At 44.2% G+C, this 18,623-nt stretch overlaps 1 protein-coding gene across 3 annotated transcripts in view; it reads left to right on the forward strand.

Moving 5' to 3' along the window:
- Positions 1–18,623, forward strand: part of PDCD1LG2 (programmed cell death 1 ligand 2) — a 92,580-nt gene that overhangs the window by 67,194 nt on the left and 6,763 nt on the right. For all 3 annotated transcript variants that reach the window (XR_013386237.1, XR_013386233.1, XR_013386242.1), the window contains 5 exons: positions 3,017–3,099; positions 4,047–4,355; positions 4,794–4,929; positions 14,148–14,322; positions 16,634–16,942. The gene's annotated coding sequence lies outside the window, so the exon portion shown is untranslated. The remainder of the gene's footprint in view (positions 1–3,016; positions 3,100–4,046; positions 4,356–4,793; positions 4,930–14,147; positions 14,323–16,633; positions 16,943–18,623) is intronic.

Genomic DNA, 18,623 nt, shown 5'->3' on the forward strand with positions numbered 1-18,623 from the left:
TTTCTGACCATTGGTTCTAAAGTGAAGCTTCTCTTAGGTTTCACAGTGATACTGCAGACAAGGATCTTTCATCAGCAGCATGACTCTCATGATCTTATCTTCAAATGAACTTTCTTCTACCAAGATATTCTAATCAATATATCACCAAATGAGCCCAGTTTCCGCACCTCAGTGGTATGGTTCCTTGAGAACTATGTCAACTTGCCATATTCTTTTCTCAATATTATTACTTTTCCCTCTAGACTCTGTTTTTAAACTCAAACATCCGTTTTGACATTCCTTCTATCTAAGAACAGAGTGAGGTTAATGACACAAATTAGGAACTTTGTAAAGGGTCGTAAATATCTGTCTTTTACCTGGAAGATAATGTCAGGATTGAAGGAGAACTAATGTGAAATTCTGGGCTTGGTTTTAAAGCAATAACTAGCAGTCATGCTGCCTCAGAGAACTGCATCCAGATAGGATCAGTAAACCGTAGGCAAAGTAAGTGGTTGCATCTGGGTGTGTTAAGAGGATGCTGGGAAGTCCCTACCCTTCCCCCTACACAAACACCACTTGCATTTCTCCATCTTCCTGCCTCTCACCTTTAGAGATCATTGCCTTTAGGTCTCAAAACCTTTTTAGGCTTTAAGAAACTCCTTAGCAGGTATTAATGAACTCAACCAGGGCAACATACCAAGGCTTAGGAGGAAGGGCCATTTTTAGGGAGGTAGGATCCAGGGCTTTCCTTGGAAGATACAGTCATGGGGAAACCACACTGTTACCCTTTTTCATTTATTTACCACCCATCTAGTGCCTAAGGACTATATGAGCCTCGAGGGATACGGAGATAGTAAAATATCATTCTCATCCTCAAGGGACTCACAGTTAATAGACGCCATCTCCCTAACCTTTTACATAGTTATATCCTATATAAAAAAGAAAAGATGTCACAAGATGACTAAAATGGGGAAAGTAGCTAGGGTATGTGTGGTTGGGTAATCTCTGTTGGGCCTTTACCCTGGTGATGACACCAGCCCTTCAATCACTGATGAGAGATGGGGGGACACTAGAAATCACTTTGGTCAATGGAGGGCATGATGCCCAGGGAGGGAACAGTGATCCCATAAGGACTGGAGGGATGTCCAACAGAACTTCTCAGTCCAGAGCTGGGGCCATGAATTTTCCTGTTGGGTTTCATGTTTTCAGGAAGTCCTTTAGAGAATTAAGTAAGGAGCCCTGGGTGATACTGGTCAGGCTGAAGAATAGAATCCCTCAGGACTTTCTTTTGGAGCCTCAGACAGAGGAAGGCAGATGAGAGCCATCGCATGCTATCAATGCAGACTTTTTACCCCAAAACACTGGAGGATGATTAAACTCTCTCCATCAGTAACAACAGCTAACTTCTGGAGAGATACACAACTGTGGGGGTTGCGTAGCAGAATATTATGGGGAGAGAGGAAAATGGGGAGTGACTTCATAAAGTTTCCTAGTTGGGTTTACATGACCTTTTCCAACCTGACTTGGGACCTCTAGATACAGGCCTGAGTTGAAGCCGGCTCTGCCACTGATCAACTACATACCTACGGGCAGATCCCTCTCTGAGTCTGTTTCCTCAAAAGGTAAAAATAAACAATCTTACCTGGAAGCATTATTGAGAGGAGTAAGGATAACATACTCACGTACCCACCCCAGTTAGTATGTAGTCAATGAGCCAAAGCTTAGTGAACGGTTAACCGCTGGTTCGATCATTTATCTCAAACCCGATACCGTGGGACAACAGAGTCTGCTCAGCCAGCCCATTCTTGCAGGAGTTCAAATCCTGGGATTTTCAGGAAATATGCTTGTAACAGAAAATCATCCTATGTAATGAGGTATATCAGCTGAAACTGGGGCCAAATATTTCATTAAATCTTAATTGCTGGAAATAGGAAATTGGGGTGTGGAGGTGGCAAGAAGGTGCTATTTCCAAGTTGCCAGATTTTTCTTTTCCCCCAGAAAAAAACATTTTAAATTTACCTTTGAGACTGATTGTTTCGGAGGAGGGGGGACAAAAACACAACTTAATATTAGTTTAATCACATAAATGTAAAATCAAGATCCTAACTAGAAAGGGAAGGTTGAGACCATTCATTCATTCATTCAACAAATATTGACTGGTCACCCACTGCATCCACACAAGGCCCTGACTACGTGAAAAGGTTGTATTTACTGGGGTAGAACTGCAACCCTGAGACTGGATTTCCTCGGGGTGTAGGAAGGGAGGCATGATCAATGGATGCTTGTCTGTGTGAAGATTGATCATTTCCACCTGGTGGCACGATGGGGACTAAGGGGGAAATATGTTTCCTATGCGGTAAGGGTAGAAGTTTGGGAGGGCCCAGTTGGGTATTTCTCTTTGCTACCTTATTATTTCTTCCTATTATTCTCACATCTTCTTCAGTAAAATTGTGTTAAATGGCACAGTCTGTTCTCTGTTATGGGGTAATTACAAGACATGCCACCACTCTTGGGTCCCCAGATGGTTGGCTGAAGTAAGCATTCTGTGGGAATTCCCAGAAATCCTTGGGGAGGAGAAGCCAGAGACTTCATGCAATCACGTGACGGGATAAAGCTCAGAGTTATTTGGGCAACAGGTACAAATGGGACCCTTTGAAGGCTGAATATCTCTGTGACACATTCGTCCTTGTGGGTGGCTTGAATGAGCCCCACCAAGTAACTGGGCACACTCCCGTGACACCAGGCCACTGGACACATTCCCAGATCTCAAGCCAGAGCAACTGACTCTCCATTAACTCAAAAAAATATTAAAAATGCAAGTCATTTCACATGCTGGGATGCAAATGTCCTGAGTCAGCTGCCTTGAATAGACTGGGAACTGTCATTCCAAAGCTACTTCCTGTTAGCTCTCTCTTTCCTTCCCTCTCTCCCATCCAAACTCCTTCCACCTATATTGTCTTGTGCCTACAGGAGGAAGTGTGCTGTGCTAAACACTGTGTAGGCTGCTCTGTCTCAATTATTTCATTTAACCCCTTAGAACAATTCGGCAAGATAGATAAAATTATCTTCTTCCGACGAGAAATGGAAGCTGAGAGTCCCAGGTCCAAAGAAACATAACTGGTAAGTAGGGAAGAGTCCTGGGGCCCAAATACCTTTTCTCCAATTCCACATTTTTTACACAAACCACAAAGGAAAATGTATTTTAGGGCTAGTCTGGGCAAGACCTAATTAAGAAGTGAGGGACACCTGGGTGACTCAGCAGTTGAGCATCTGCCTTCAGCTCAAGATGTGATCCCAGGGTTCCGGGATCAAGTTCTGGAGGGAGCCTGCTTCTCCCTCTGCCTATGTCTCTGCCTCTCTCTGTGTCTCTCATGAATAAATAAATAAAACCTTTAAGAAATACTGAAAAAAAAAAAAAAAAGTGAGATGTGTTGGCAGAAAGGCTCAGGATTTCCAGGCACACAGAAGTGCTTGTCTTGCAGGTGGACTCAGATCCGGTTGTAACTGAACCGAGCTGCAGGGGCTCAGGTTCAGACACTTCCTCTCCAGTCTGCCAATGGCCACAAGGGAAAAAGAAGTGCGAGGGGGCAGTTTCAGGCAGATCATGGGCAAAGTCAAAACCCACCCACCTTCCCTGGAGGAGAGGCGTGAAGGGACCATTATCTGTCCATCCCAGGAAATCAAGCAGTTGCCTGGAAGATTTCAAATACAGGTTTTACACGTAAAGTTTTACATGTCAGTTGAAGCTTAAAAACCCCATCCTGCCTCCTGAGCAAAATCATCCTTATGTATAAAGGCATATCTATGTTCTATGGTTTGATCATTCCCGGCCATCCCTCTCAGGAAGAACAGGCCGCATAGCCTGTGCAGACCCGTGACCCTCTGCAGCTCAACAGAAAGGCACAGACCAGACTTGGAGAAACACAGACACCACCTCAGAATTACAATAGCCATTACTTCTAGGGTAAATCCAACTGCTTGACCCTCCAGATGATCTCCACCTGTCAGTTCCTTGCAGATTACTTTCTTACTCTTTTTGTCTTTTTTTTGTCCTGTTTTAATTCAAGTGACCCACAGGCCTGCTGCGAGAAATCTTCCATTACCGCAGACATCCTGAAGGAAACTTGAAGGAAGCTAGAGAGATGAAGAGATGGAGATCATGTTTTCTTCCCAATGGTTGCTGTATAACTGAGGACAACTGTTACTTTATATCTTGAAAATTAGAGCTGCCTCTGGAGGCTCTAGGGCAGGGCCTTGATATTTGCATGTTTCTTCCCCTGCCTTCCCCTTGGACATCTTCACCCATGGCTTTAGAGGAACCAGCTACCTGTGGGAAGGAGGGAGAGACATCACGCAAGCGGAGCTACCAGCTCATGGTAAGCCGTCGAATCAGCTTCTCTGCAGTCGTATCATACAATTAAATTTAAAAGCCAAACCAAATACCACCACCTGCCACCCACTCTACCTTTTTCTTGACTCTGCTTTACAGTAATGTGATTTTTCCATCACTGAGTAATGATATTGTGATGACCTTGAGGGATTTCTATGCTGGATTCCCAGAAACAGTTTGGGGGAAGAGTGTTACTTCTCTTTTGCTTCCTCTCCCCAAAGGTCCCTTCTTTGTACCTCCAGCTTATTCTTCACTCATTCTTCTTTTGAGGGAAATTGGTCTCTGGTTCCCCGTACATCCCATTCCCACACCAGTGGCCAAAACACTCAAAAAACCAGAGCTGGCCCCTCGGCCATTTGTAATAATAACCTCCTACAGGTGCTGAAATCCCACTTGTGCTTGAATTTTTTTTTTCCTCCTATAGGATTCGTCTTGAAGAAAAAAAAAATCAGGGCAGCCCACAGAGGACAGAGCATAGACCAGAAACCCCAGAGCCTTCCAGCTTCATGTTTGTTAGGTTCCCATGAGCCACGTAGAAGAGTCTAGCATAGGGAAGTAAGGTGAGTGCTTTCTATGCCCCATCCCCCTCACCTCTTCTGCTTTTTTCCCTTTGCTCATTCATTCATGCCACCGTTCAACCATCAGAAGCAGATGTTGAGCACCCACTGGCTGTCAGGCACTGGTCTCTTCACATTCCCGTAACTGCAGAGCTCTCTCCACTCTTTCAGGTCTCTCAGGAGATCCCTTCCCAGAGCTTCCCCTGTGTCCTAATTCTATACTTCACGGGAGCCCTCTCTCCTGTTCCCAGCGACTCTGGCTAAAGGCTTTGGTCCATTTTGCTTGTCTTTCTCAAGAACCAGCTCCTGGTTTCGCTGATCATACTGTATTTTCATTCTCTGTTTCATTGCTCTCCACTCTGATCGTCATTATTTCCCTTTTTCTGCTAACTTTGGGTTTCATTTGTTCTTTCTCTAATTCCTGTAAGGGTGAAGTTAGATTGTTTCTTTGAGATTTTTCTTGTTTCTTGAGGCAGGCAGGTATTGCCATGAACTTCCCTCCTAGAAACTCTTTGGCTGTCATCTTGTTGATTTTACTGTGTCATTTTTCTGTCTTCATTTATCTCTGGGTATTTTTAAAAATCTCTCCTCCTAATTTCTTTGATGACCCACTGGTTGCTCCATGCATTTGTGGGTTTCCCAGTGTCCCCTTCTGTAACTGATTTCTGGTTTCATGCCATTGTGGCTAGAAAAGATGTTCGATAAGATTTCAGTCCTCTTGAATTCGTTGAGACTTGTTCTGTTTTGCCAAACAGGTGATCCATCCCGGGGATCATTCCATACATATTTGAGAATGTGAATTTTGCTGCTTGGGATGGAATGTTCTATATATATATATATATGTGTGTGTGTATATATATATATATATATATATATATATACACATATATATATATATTCCATCTGGTCTAATGCAATGTTTAAGGCTGACATTTCCTTATTAATTTTCTTTTTTTTAATTTTTAAAAAAATTTTATTTATTTATGATAGTCACAGAGAGAGAGAGAGAGAGAGGCAGAGACATAGGCAGAGGGAGAAGCAGGCTCCATGCACCGGGAGCCCGACGTGGGATTCGATCCCAGGTCTCCAGGATCGCGCCCTGGGCCAAAGGCAGGCGCTAAACCACTGCGCCACCCAGGGATCCCTCCTTATTAATTTTCTGTCTGTGAATGTCCTCTCCATTGACACTTGTGATCTCTTCATCAAAGATGGGCCCTTACTTGCTCCTCCTCCCCCTCTCACGTCTCCTCTAGGTCTCTCAGGCTTTTTGCATTTTTTAAAATTCTTTTTGCTTTTTGCTACTCTGAGTGGGTTTCAATGCTTTGTCATTCCACTCACTGGTCTGTTCTTTCATTTCATCTAGTCTGCTGTCCAACCCTTCTACAGTATTTTTCACTTCAGTTATTGTGTTCTTCACCTCAGCGACTTCTTCTTGTGGCTTTCTTATATTTTCCTGTCTCCTTATGGAAGTTCTCACTCTGGTCATCCATTCTTGTCCTGAGTTCAGAGAACACCTTTGTGACTATGACTGGGGATCTTTTTTTTTCCTTAAGATTTTATTTACTTATTAATGAGAGACACACACAGAGAGAGGCAGAGACACAGGCAGAGGGAGAAGCAGGCTCCCCATGGGGAGCCCGATGCAGGACTCGATCCCAGGACCTCGGGATCAGGACCTGAGCCGAAGGTAGGTGCTCAACCACAGAACCACCCAGGTGTCCCTATGACTGGGAATCTTTATTAGATAGACTACTCAGGTCCATTTCATTAAGGTCTTTCTGAGGTTTTGTCTCACTCCCTCATTTACAACAGACTCCTCTGTTTCTTCATTTTGCATAGTGCTCTATGTTTCTATGGATTAGGTGAAACAGAGAACTCTTTTAAGAAATATTGAAGGAAGAGCCTGGCGGAGGTGATGGAACTTCTTATTCACCCTTGCCCTAATTCTCGGTTGTCTCTTGAACCTTTGTGATTATCTGAAGGGCCTAATTTATTCTTAACAAGTCCCTATTGTTAAGGGTGTTCCAAGACCTATCAGTGTTCCAAGGAGAGGAATCTCAGTTAACACCCAGTTTCAGGCTGATTGGAAGTCAGACCCTCATGCGGAAGCTTTTGAAGTATGCAGATTATACAGTCCTGTGGGGCCACCATCATTAAACCCTGTTCGTCTCCAGACTGGGACATCTGGATGTGTCCCTGGGCAACACTTTAAAAAGTCAGGGCACCAGTTGAATGTATAAGTTCCTTTCTGTGAGGTTGTACTGAGCTGCAGCAAGTCCAAGAGGGTGTGTAAGGATGGTGTCCCCTAATACATTTTCTGGGAGCACCTTCACAGCCTCTAGATATACGGAGAACATGAAGCCTATCTCTCGGGCTGAAACTCCAGGATAAGAAAATAAGCCTTTTTCACATGAAGCCTGTGGGTGCCTTTCAGTATGCAGTCTGTGCAGTGCCCTGAGGGTGTTGGCCAGCCTAGAACTGTCTTTCTGATGGTTTTAGCTCAGGATCACTGCTCCCCTTGGCCACCAGCGCCAGGTGAACCAGGGGTGGCCGCTGGGTGGCTCACATGAAGCTGCTGGCTTTAGCAGGGCCGCTGGAGAGTGTATGAGGTGGGGCCAGCTTCAGAAGAAGGGAGTGGGCAAATGCCTCGTCTGCATGCACTGTGGGTTTCGGGGATGCTCTGAGAGAGCGTCCTGCTGGCAGGCACATGTTGGCCCCAGGTCGGGAGTGAGAGAATGTCATGACCCTTGACTTCTGCTGGCCCCAGCCAGGGAGCAGGGGATTGCTGGGACCTCTGTGAGACAGCAGGAGGAAGCTGTGCACCTTTGCCTGTGTTCAGCAGGGCAGCTGGAGAGAGCACAGTGATGGCCACTGGCACCTCTCTTTGAAGGAGAGAGACTCAACTCTTGCTGCCCCTCCAGCAGGTGCCCCCCAGACCAGCAAATGAATATCCTTTAAGTGCAGCATAGGTGATTTTCAAGTTGGTGCTTTTGCACGGGATCCTGGGGTGAATGAGACCCCACACAAGCTATTTAAAAGGAGACTCTCAATTTTCTATAGAACTTTGGGTCCCCATTGATTTTCTAAGCCAGATGTCTTGGGGGAGCTCATATGTCTGGTGCAGATCCCAAGAGTTGGATGGCCTCATGTAAGGCACCAACCCTTGTTCCTCCAGGAGAAGCACCAGATGGGTGAGATTCCTCCCTATTGCATGTCCCCACACTGGAGCTGGTGTTTTATTGTCAAGACCATATCCTAGTCTATCCATCTATTTTGACATTGTCCTTTTATCCTTTGTTGTGGGGAGCAGTTCATCTAATTTTCAGATCATTTTGGGAGAGAAAGGAGATGAGCTCAGGATCAGCTGTCTTGAAACCCTTCTCCCCAAAGAACTTATTATTATTTCTTGTAAAGATTTTTAATTTTTATTTATTCATGAAAGATGCAGTGAAAGAGGCAGAGACACAGGCAGAGGGAGAAGCAAGCTCCTGCAGGGAGCCCAGTGCAGGACTTCGTCCCAGGACCCTGGGATCACAACCTGAGCCAAAGACAGATGCTCAACCACTGAGCTGCCCAGGTGTCCCCCCCAAAGAACTTATTAAATGTGGGTCCTGATCCAGCAGGTTGGGTGGGACCCAGGATTCTACACGTCTAATAATTTGTCTGGTGATGCCAAAGCTACTCTGAGGAGATCCAGACATTGAGTAGCAAGGACCTAAAGTTTAGGTCCTAGCTTAGATCACTGCTAAAAGTATCTTCCAGCCTCAATTGTTGTGAAGACTCCCTGACTCTCATGCACTTGCTGGCCACTCTGAACATCATCAATGACTTCAGAGCCCCAGATATGCCAGGCTCTTCAAACCTGTGTGGCTTTGTACATCTTCCCTCTGCCCTTTACCCCCTTCACTGGATGAGCTTCTTCATGGCTCAGCTCCCATGGAACCACTCCCATGGAACCTCCCCCAACTCCCCAACCTACCAGGCAGTCAGGTCCTCTCTTCTCTGTGTTCACCATTCTGTACCATAATATGCTGTTTACATTTCCTGGTCCATAGCAGAGGGTTGCTGAGGTTATGCCCTACACAGGGATCCTTGGCCAAGAAGGCAAGAAGGGGCTAAAATCCATTCTGTCCTCCACTTGTTATCCTGAGCCCTGGCACAGAGCTGCCTCCACCAGGAGGAAGGGCTGACTTTTTCCAGATCATACAAAGGTGCCGTAGGGGCTGATGGTCTTTTCTACCAGACATGAGGTCTCATTCATCTTTTGGCTTCTGCCTCCTAGCACAGGGCCTGTCATGGTTCAGCATTCAGTAAAATATCTGTTGAATGAATGAATGATGAGAGAAAGAAATGAAAAGCTACAGAGAGGAATGCACAGACAATAATTTCATTCAGTTCTGATGGTAAATCAGCTGAACTGTGAGTAAGAGATATGAGATTTGCTAATGTGATGCTAAGGAGGCAAGGTCCTCAAAGCCCCATTTTTACTAAAAGGATTATAACAGGTATTAGTGAGAAGAGATGTAAAGGCTGCAGTCAGCACCTTTAGAAAAAGTCATCAGAATGAGCAAAGAAAGAGGCTGCCCACAGCCAATCCTGACTTGTGATGTCTTTTCAGATCTAGGGGAAGATGAGGGAGACTCCAAAGATCTTATTTGCTCATAAGCTTTAGAGGCCATTGAAAGCAACTGTTTCCACAGCAAAAACATCCTGAGAACAAAAAGAGGTGATAACAAAACCATGAATTCACCTAGAAGGGCTGAAGTCAGAAACAGAATAGAATGTACCCGCTTGTGAAAGTTAATCTCCTCTGACTGTTGGGGGCCTGGGCTTTGTTGAGAAAGACACAGCCCAGATGAAGGAGCACCTCCATGCAGGCTTTTCATCGGGTCTTTTTTGATCTGCTTTGCGAGAGCTCCTCAGTTGTTTCCACCTGATAAGGCTGTGAGCTTCCCGAAGTGGGGACTCAGACATAGACACCTCTTATCTTCCTGGGATCATGTGATGCTTCCCGAAATGAGTAGGCGCTGGACTTGCAGGGAGTTTACAGCTGCCATTGATGATAAAATAAGAAAGTGCAAAGTTCTAATAATTCTCAGCCAACACGACCAGAACTTCATTTTGGAATTGTGAAAGAGATTCCTCTAAGAAACATGCTGATACCTTGCAGAAACCCACCCTGGACTTTGCCTTCCTACATCGTCTACTTCTCATTAAGGCCAGTTTCTGAAGATACAAGCATGGTTCTGTAGTAAGGGGAACTGAGAATCTGGAATACTGTGTATTATCTTGTGACTTCAGGATAAAATGTTACTCAAAACATAACCTAAATTCAACACACACACACACACACACACACACACACACACACACAGAGAGAGAGAGAGAAAGGAAAGAAGGGTAAATTCTCTAAATCCCCATTTATCTCTAACCAGAATTTAATCCCACATTTCCTTGCCTCCAGCTAGTGTGGCAAACAATCAGAAAGAGCGTGACAGCTCTCTGGGCCACATCTTTTCATCTAAGGGACTTTCTGTTCTTGTTATCTGACTAGGATGAACTTTGTGATCAGATGATGTGTAGTCATCATCAAAAAGAATAGAGATAAGCTCTTTTGATATGTTACCATCATAACGTTAGCACTAAGATCTGACCAAGAACCTACGGGCTATTCTTGAGGCAAGAATTGAGTAAATACAAAGTTCCTCTTTTTAAGGCAATACAAAATGCTGACTTCAGACATTTATTTCCTGTGTTATTCCGGGGCTGCCCTGTTTTTTTTTTTTTTAAAGATTTTATTTATTTATTCATGACAGACAGACAGAGAGACAGAGACACAGGCAGAGGGAGAAGCAGGCTCCACACAAGGAGCATGATGTGGGACTCGATCCCAGGACTCCAGGATCATACTCTGAGCTGAAGGCAGACACCCAACTGCTGAGCCACCCAGGCATCCCCATGACTTTCTGTTTTAAAACAGATTGGAGGGCAGCCCGGTGGCTCAGCGGTTTAGTGCCGCCTTCAGCCCAGGGCCTGATCCTGGAGACTGGGGATCGAGTCCCATGTTAGGCTCCCTGCATGGAGCCTACTTCTCCCTCTGCCTGTGTCTCTGCCTCTCTCTCTCTCCTCTCTGTGTATTCTCATGAATAAGTAAATAAAATCCTTAAAAAAAAATAAAACAGATTGGAAAGGTTTGGACACACTGGTTTGCTGTCTACATTTTGGGGGAAAGCTGAAAGCACCTTCTCAGATACTGAGATATCTCTTATGGTTGGCCCACACACAAAAAGAAAAATCCATTTAGGAAAGTTAGAGAAACCCCACACATGATTTATCAGGCAATTCACGTGTATCTTTTTCAAAGAAGATTGACTCTGGCTATTTTATTACTTCTAAAACATCTCTTCTCAGTGTCCACAACATTCCTTCTTCCTTAGCTCTTCTGTCTTGGCTCCTTTACCTGGTTCTCAGAAGAAATTGGAAGTGATCTAACTCCTTTGGATACCTCACAGTAGACAGCTACATTTCTTATTCTATAATACTGGCATTGCCTTGAGGCCGAGTCCTGAAGTTTCAAACTTCCAACTTTGATTGAAGCACCAAAAATGTTTGAGTCAGTATGTGTGGCTTGGCATCACAGCCACGACAGTCACCAAGTCCTTCCCTTCCCCATGTCAGACCCTGTTCTTTGTGCTTTACAAGTACTAACTCATTTAAGATTCATAATTAAACCCTCATAACTTTCCCACGAGCTGGACACCATCATTTCCCTATTTCACATATGGGGAACAGAGAGTGATTGGCCCAAAGTCGCAGAGTTGGTAAGTGACACAGCCTTGACAGGACCAGTCAGTGAGCAACCACAATACTCAAGTGTCTCATCTCAATGCATTTCCCCTACTGCAAAATTACATTGATTCCTTCTATCTACCTCTGTCCCTCAATGTGTCCACTTGCATGACTGAATATGAAGTTCCAGAAAGCTGCATCCTTGAACTACTCCTTTCCTTGAGGTCCATAGGAGAAGCCACCTGTTTGCCCATGAAGCCTCGTTCGCTCCCTGTCCAGAGGAGCATAATGGGCACTAACACTCTATGCAGGCTACTAGGGGCAGGAAGGTCGGTTTTCTCGTTCATTTAGCACAAAGATTCTCTTAGGTTGAGGGAGTCTCCCGTCCTGTCCCTCCCCAGCCACCAACTTCATGAGAAAAGTCACCTGGGTGTCAGCTTCACATGATCAGCCTCAAACAGAAACAGGTCATGTGTTTCTGACAGCGCAACCTCTTGCCTCGGCTTTACTGCTAAGTGCAATTCATCTCCAGAAAGAGTTTCAAGAAAGGAGTGTGGATGATAAAAACTTTGTTGCATGACGTGCATAGGCCCCATCAGCTTTCATTTTCTCAGCTGGGAGCATAACCAACATGACTCAAGCAAAACCAGAAGCCCTCAAGTTGTCATATTAACAATGCTGTTCTTGCATGAGGCCGCATAAAACCCTGGGATGGCAGTAGCGTGGAAGTTCACCATCACCCCCTACATTTTACAAATAAGGAAACTGAGACCTATAGGGGACTCAGGGCATGTTCATGGTAACACAACTCATTTGTGACTTTAAAAATATGTACTTCCTTTTTGGCTTATTTCCTTTTAAAAAAAGAAAAGAACAGAAATTATTTAGCCTCTCTGGCCTTCTAGAAATGGCTCATGGAATCAGGCTCATGACATGAAGTCAACACTCCATAGTCTTATATGGAGGAAGCTGCAGTTACTACCCCAACCCCAAAATAGGTCATCTTGGACCTTCGGGTTTACCCGGGGCCATGAAAAAGGACGGTGCCTAGACTTTGGTCTCTTAGCTACTGTGACCCATTGCTGACTGGCCCTTGAGCATCTGTTGGTCTCTACTACCCTCGCAGGCTGCAGATATGTTCCTGCAAAGGTCGTCTTTTGCTCACATGTCTGCCACCAGGGATTCTTGCCATTGCTCTTGGGGTCCAGGTGCTCAGGGCAGGTCATCACAGGCATCCCTCCTTGCTCCCCCACCAGAAGTCTCATCCTATTGGATCACTGTGCAAAAGTGCAAGCAGATCCCCTACTCTCACAGAACCTGCCACAAGTTCCCTCTCTCCAATTCCCTATCCCTGCCAATCTCATACCTTCTCCCTTTTCCTGAACATCAGGCCACCTCTTTTCCTCTTTGCCTGCCAACTCCAGTTCTTATCATCCCAGAGACTTTCCAAAGCAAGGGTGACAACTGATCCCTGAGGCTAGAAAGCCCTGAGCTCCAAGACCCAAAGCCTGGGTTTATACTCTGCCTTTCATGGGGAGGCTAGAAAGCCACATCCCTGTTTTCCTGAACCAATTATCTGTGTGATTGTATATGTTCAACCTCTGACTCTCTCTCTCCCAATTATAAATTTCATAAATGAAGAAATAGGACTAGGTTAAGGTTAGGGTGAGTGGTCTGTAGAAATAACAAGTGTCTCAGAGGAGAGAGAAAGGGGTGTGAGTGACATTAAAAACTATTAGGAGGAGTACATTTACAGGGCTTGAGAACAAATTTGCCATGAAAGATGTGAAAAACAGCAGTCAAGGATGATTTAAAAATTTTTTTTTAAATTGACCCACCCAGATGTGCTATGGGATGGTGACAGGAGGATTAGTTTGGTTTGTTTGTCTGAAGTGGCAGATGGTGGAGGGCTTGTGAGCAGTGAGTCTAGTTTAGAACCTGTAAGACACTCAGGAAGGTTGTCCTACAGCAGATAGATTTGTGGGGCTCACTGTTCCAAGCACACAGAAAATCAAAATGAAATTGCAAAGTGGGCAAAGTTATCTTTAGAATCTCTTTCCTCTTTTACAACCCCAGTTCCCTAATATTTTGCTTATCCTCATCCACACCTGCTCTTAAGAAGCAATCGGGGGCACCTCGGTGGCTCAGTCAGCTAAGCAACCAACCCTTGGTTTTAGCTCTGGTCTTGATCCTGGGGTTGAAAGTTCAAGCCGTGAATTGGATTCCATGCTGGGCGTGGAATCACATGTTTTAAAAAAAGTCATCTGATCATCTCACATAATCTCAGTTTAAAAGGTTAACTATTGATGAAACACAATGAGCTAGCTCTCTCATGTTGAACTCTCTTGTGGAAGCATAGCCTCTACTCAAAGGAATGATAATAACACCACTAATCAGAGCCAGTGCTTATTACAGCTCTTTCTATGGGCCAGGTGCTACTCCAAGATGAATGCCTTCCCTGACATCATGAAGTAAGAAACATTTTATTGGTGAGAACACTGAAACCCTGGGAGGCTGCATGACTTGTCCAACGTCACATGGCCAATTCATAATGAAGCAGGAAACATGCCCTGGCATTGTTGTAACCACTATCTTGGGAATGAAAGCGTAAGTGTAGAAATGTAAGGAGAATTGGAATGTATAGTAAACTGTGTGGGGGGTGGGGAGACAGCAGAATGCAGGTCCCGTGGTGGGGGTGACTGTACTCTCATCTTGCTAACTGGTGACTATGATTTCAGGGACTCTGCCTGGAACTAACCTCAGACAATTGACTTAATCTCTTTCTGTTTCATTTTCCTTATATATAAAAGAAGGAGGAACAACCCCCACACAAGGTTATTCCTTATAGCCACGTTTGTAATAGCAAATAGCTGGAAATAACCTAAATGTCTCTTGATAGGCAACTGGCTAACCAATGATTGTAAACCCATAAAATGGAACGTAATGCAGCCATTAAAAAGGAGTAAGGGTGATCTCTATATACGGCCATTGAGCGATTTCTAGAATATATTGTTTTACACACACACACACACACACACACACGGTGCGGAACTGGCTATATCATATGCTACAATTTAAATAAATAAGGGTGAGAGGAATATATATATTCCTTTATATTCGTAATGCTAATATAGGAAATCTATAGAATTGGCTGCTTCAAGAGAACAGGGTTGATGGGGAGCAGAGAGACAGGAGGAGGGAGCCCTGTAACAGTTGAGAAACCAGTGGGAAATACATGGCATACTCAAAAGATGTCATTGAATGGAGTTTCATGAATGAATGGTTCACAGAGGTGTGGACAGGGCTGGAGTACCCAACAGAGGATGGTGACGTGACCAACCTTGGGTCTGCTCATGGGGGAATCACTACCATGACTAGGCCCCAAGGGACAAGGGAGCAAGTGGCCATCTGAACCCAGAGAGAGAGAGCTGTAGATACAGAAGGAGCCCCTGGACTGATGCTGGACCCCTCCCCCCCAGATGTACCCACAGTCCAGCAAAGAAACAGCTGAGGAAATGGATATTCTGACCTCATTCCCTCCCTGCCCTCAACATTCTTTTCAGTACCTTCCCCTGGGGGAAACACTACAAGAAGCCCAAGGGCAGAGGACATTGTCAGTGCACCTTGCAAGGCTCAAGGCGGGTGGAAGGTGGATCAGGACAGCAGACAGAGACCATACAGCCTTCTCCCCTTGTACATTTACAACTATATGAGTGTGTAGCTTACTCAGTATTGCACACACAAAGAAAGAAATTGAAAAATAAAACATGAAACGCAGGGTTGGAGTAGCCAGTTTCTGAGACTCTCCCTCCCTTCAAACTCTACCTCTTTCTTTGAAATCACGCCCCATGGCTCCATCTAGTGTCCAAACGATGCCTCACTGTTCAGAGCGCAGCGTCCCTTTAGGCGAAATTTAGGATGAGTCACCCTCTCTGCCCAAGTCACCGGCTTGTGTAAGCAGTTTTCACTGTGAATTATACACACTTGATGAATGATCTTATCCCCTAATATTAGAGAATACTTATTTTGAGACACACAAGATTTGCTGTTTTTTTCTTAAAAGAGATGGCAGAAATTAACTTAAATTCAATTTTTACCTAACTAGCTATGCTGTTTTTCCCATATTTCAAATTATTAAATAAACTTAGAGGTAAGCAGCATGCAATCTAAGACTGAATCTTCCATAAGCCCACTTTTGAGCTTGTCACTCCCCTGTTCCTATGTCCTCAATGCAGTGAATCTCAACCATGGCTACCAAATAGTACCCCCGGGAGTCTCCGCAAGCCCCTCTTGGAGATTCTAACTTAATTGGTTGGAGATGGGACTCGGGACATTGATCTTTGGTTTTGTTTTTAGGATTCCCCAGTGGTTGTAATGGGCAGCCGGGGCCAGGAAACCCTGCCTCTGTGGTTCCTTGCTGCCTGCGAGGTGTACTTGCCTCACTACTTAGGATGGGATCTTGCCACTTTAGACAAGAGAGGCTACCTGTGAGCCACTTTTCCACTCTCTGTGCCAGACCCAGGCCACACTCTTTACATGCTAGCACCTTGAATGTTTTGCCTGCTGCCTCCCTCTCTCCTCTGCCATTGTCCTGCCTGTTATTCCAGACCTGCTGAAGGGCTTCTCCTCCTCCTATAATTTATCTGGCCCTCATTCCCAAACAGGTAGTCCTTCCTCCTCTGAACTCCTGTAGATTTTTTTTTTTGAAACCACTTTTATGGTCCCTTTTTTTTTTTTTTAATTTATTTTTGATAGTCACAGAGAGAGAGGCAGAGACACAGGCAGAGGGAGAAGCAGGCTCCATGCACCGGGAGCCCGACGTGGGATTCGATCCCGGGTCTCCAGGATCGCGCCCTGGGCCAAAGGCAGGCGCCAAACCGCTGCGCCACCCAGGGATCCCCCTTTTTTACTTTAATAGAAAATCAATGCGATGACAGAGTCTGCTCTTTGCTTATCGAATTGCCAAGAAATGAAAAGGCTGGTATTTCTGCGAGAAAATTGAGCACTCCCCGTGTGATGAGAGTGTAAGTCGATGCACCAACTTTAAAAGCAATCTGGCAATATGTGTCAAAATGCATTCTGTTTGAGCCAGCGATTCGGCTGCTGGGGAGTTAGCCCACAGCCATAATCATACACACAGACAAAAATGCAAAGGAGTCCTTGCAGCATTGCTCATAAAACAAGATGGGAAAGAACTGAAGTGTCTCCTGAAGACAAGACTGGTCAAGTAAGTTATAGTTCATCTATGCAGTGGTATCCTGAGCAGTGGGGGGAAAATGAGGTATATCCCTAGATGCACAGAGAGAACAATTCTAAGATATACTGTTTAAGAGATCCAATACAATGTTCTAGAATGCCCCATGTGTTTTTTACAAATTAATAAATATGTATTAGTCTATGCTTGCAAATGCACTGAGCAGCATTGCAAGGATGCACAGGCACCTGTTAATAGTGACCAATTGACTCTAGGAAAGCAAACTATAAGCAATGGCTCCTGGGTGGCCAAAAAACAAAAGATAAATCTGTAAAATTCCCTTTATATTTGAAAATATTGAATCACACTTGTAAATAACACATATGTCAAGGAAGAAAGGATCATAGAAATTTGGAAATACTGAAAACTGAATGATAGGGAAACTACCACCTACCATGTCCTGTAAGATACAGCTAAAGTGGTTATTTAAGGGAAGTTCATTTAAATGCTTATTTTAGAAAAGAGGAAAGCTGAAAGTTAGTGAGCTGTGTGTTCAACTTGAGAAATTAGGAAAAGACCAATAGAAGAAAAGAAAACCAAGTAGAAGGAAATTGATAGTAAAGGTAAAAAGAGAAGTTCATGCAAAAGTAAACAAAGATGCAAAAGAGAGAATTCATGAAATCAGAAGTTCTGTTTTATTTATTTATTTTTAAAGATTTTATTTATTTATTCATGAGAAACACACAGAGAGGCAGAGACACAGGCAGAGGGAGAAGCAGGGTCCATGCAGGGAGCCGGATGTGGGACTCGATCCCGGGGCCCTGGGATCATGCTCTGAGCCAAAGGCAGATGCTCAACTGCTGAGCCACCCAGTCATCCCAGAAGTTCTGTTTTATAGAGCAATCTCTGCTGAGACTGAGCAAGAAAGAAAAAAGAGGGAAAGAACAACAATACTATGAGTGGAAGGCATATAATCAAAGATAAGACAAAGATGTTTTTAAATGTGTGAATTTAGGTTAAACATTTGGAAATTTAAGTGAAATGGACAAATTCCTAGAAACTTTTGATATAACTTATCAAAGATTACTTAAAAATAGAGAACCTGTATAGCTATTTAAGAAACATAAACAACATTTAAAGTCTTCCTACAAAGGAAATATTAAGTTCCTATGTTTTCACAGATGACTTACACCAGACTTTTTTTCTTTAAATTAGTTTCAGAGGTAGAGTTTAGTGATTCATCAGTATATATAACACCCAGTGCTTATGACATCACGTACCCTCCTTAATGCCTGTCACCCAGTTACCCCATCCCCCGCCACCTCCCCTCCAGCAACCCTCAGTGTGTTCCCTATGGTTTGCCTCCCTCTCTGTTTTCATCTTATTTTATTTTTCCCTCCCTTCCCCTATCTTCATCTGTTTTGTTTCTTAAATTCCACATATGAGTGAAATCATATGGTAATTGTCTTTCTCTGGCTGACTTACTTCACCTAGCGTAATGCCCTCTGTCATTGCAATTGGCAAGATTTCATTCTTTCTGATGGCTGAGTAATATTCCCTTGTGTATATATACCACATTTTCTTTATCCATTTATCTATCAATGGACACTTGGGCTGCTTCCATAATTTGGCTATTGTAAATAAATCTGCAATAAACATAGAAGTGCATGTATCTTTTTGAATCGGTGTTTTCATATTCTTTGGGTAAATATCC

Source organism: Canis aureus, chromosome 1 (assembly GCF_053574225.1).
Source record: "Canis aureus isolate CA01 chromosome 1, VMU_Caureus_v.1.0, whole genome shotgun sequence".
In the NCBI taxonomy this organism is placed as follows: Eukaryota; Metazoa; Chordata; class Mammalia; order Carnivora; family Canidae; genus Canis; species Canis aureus.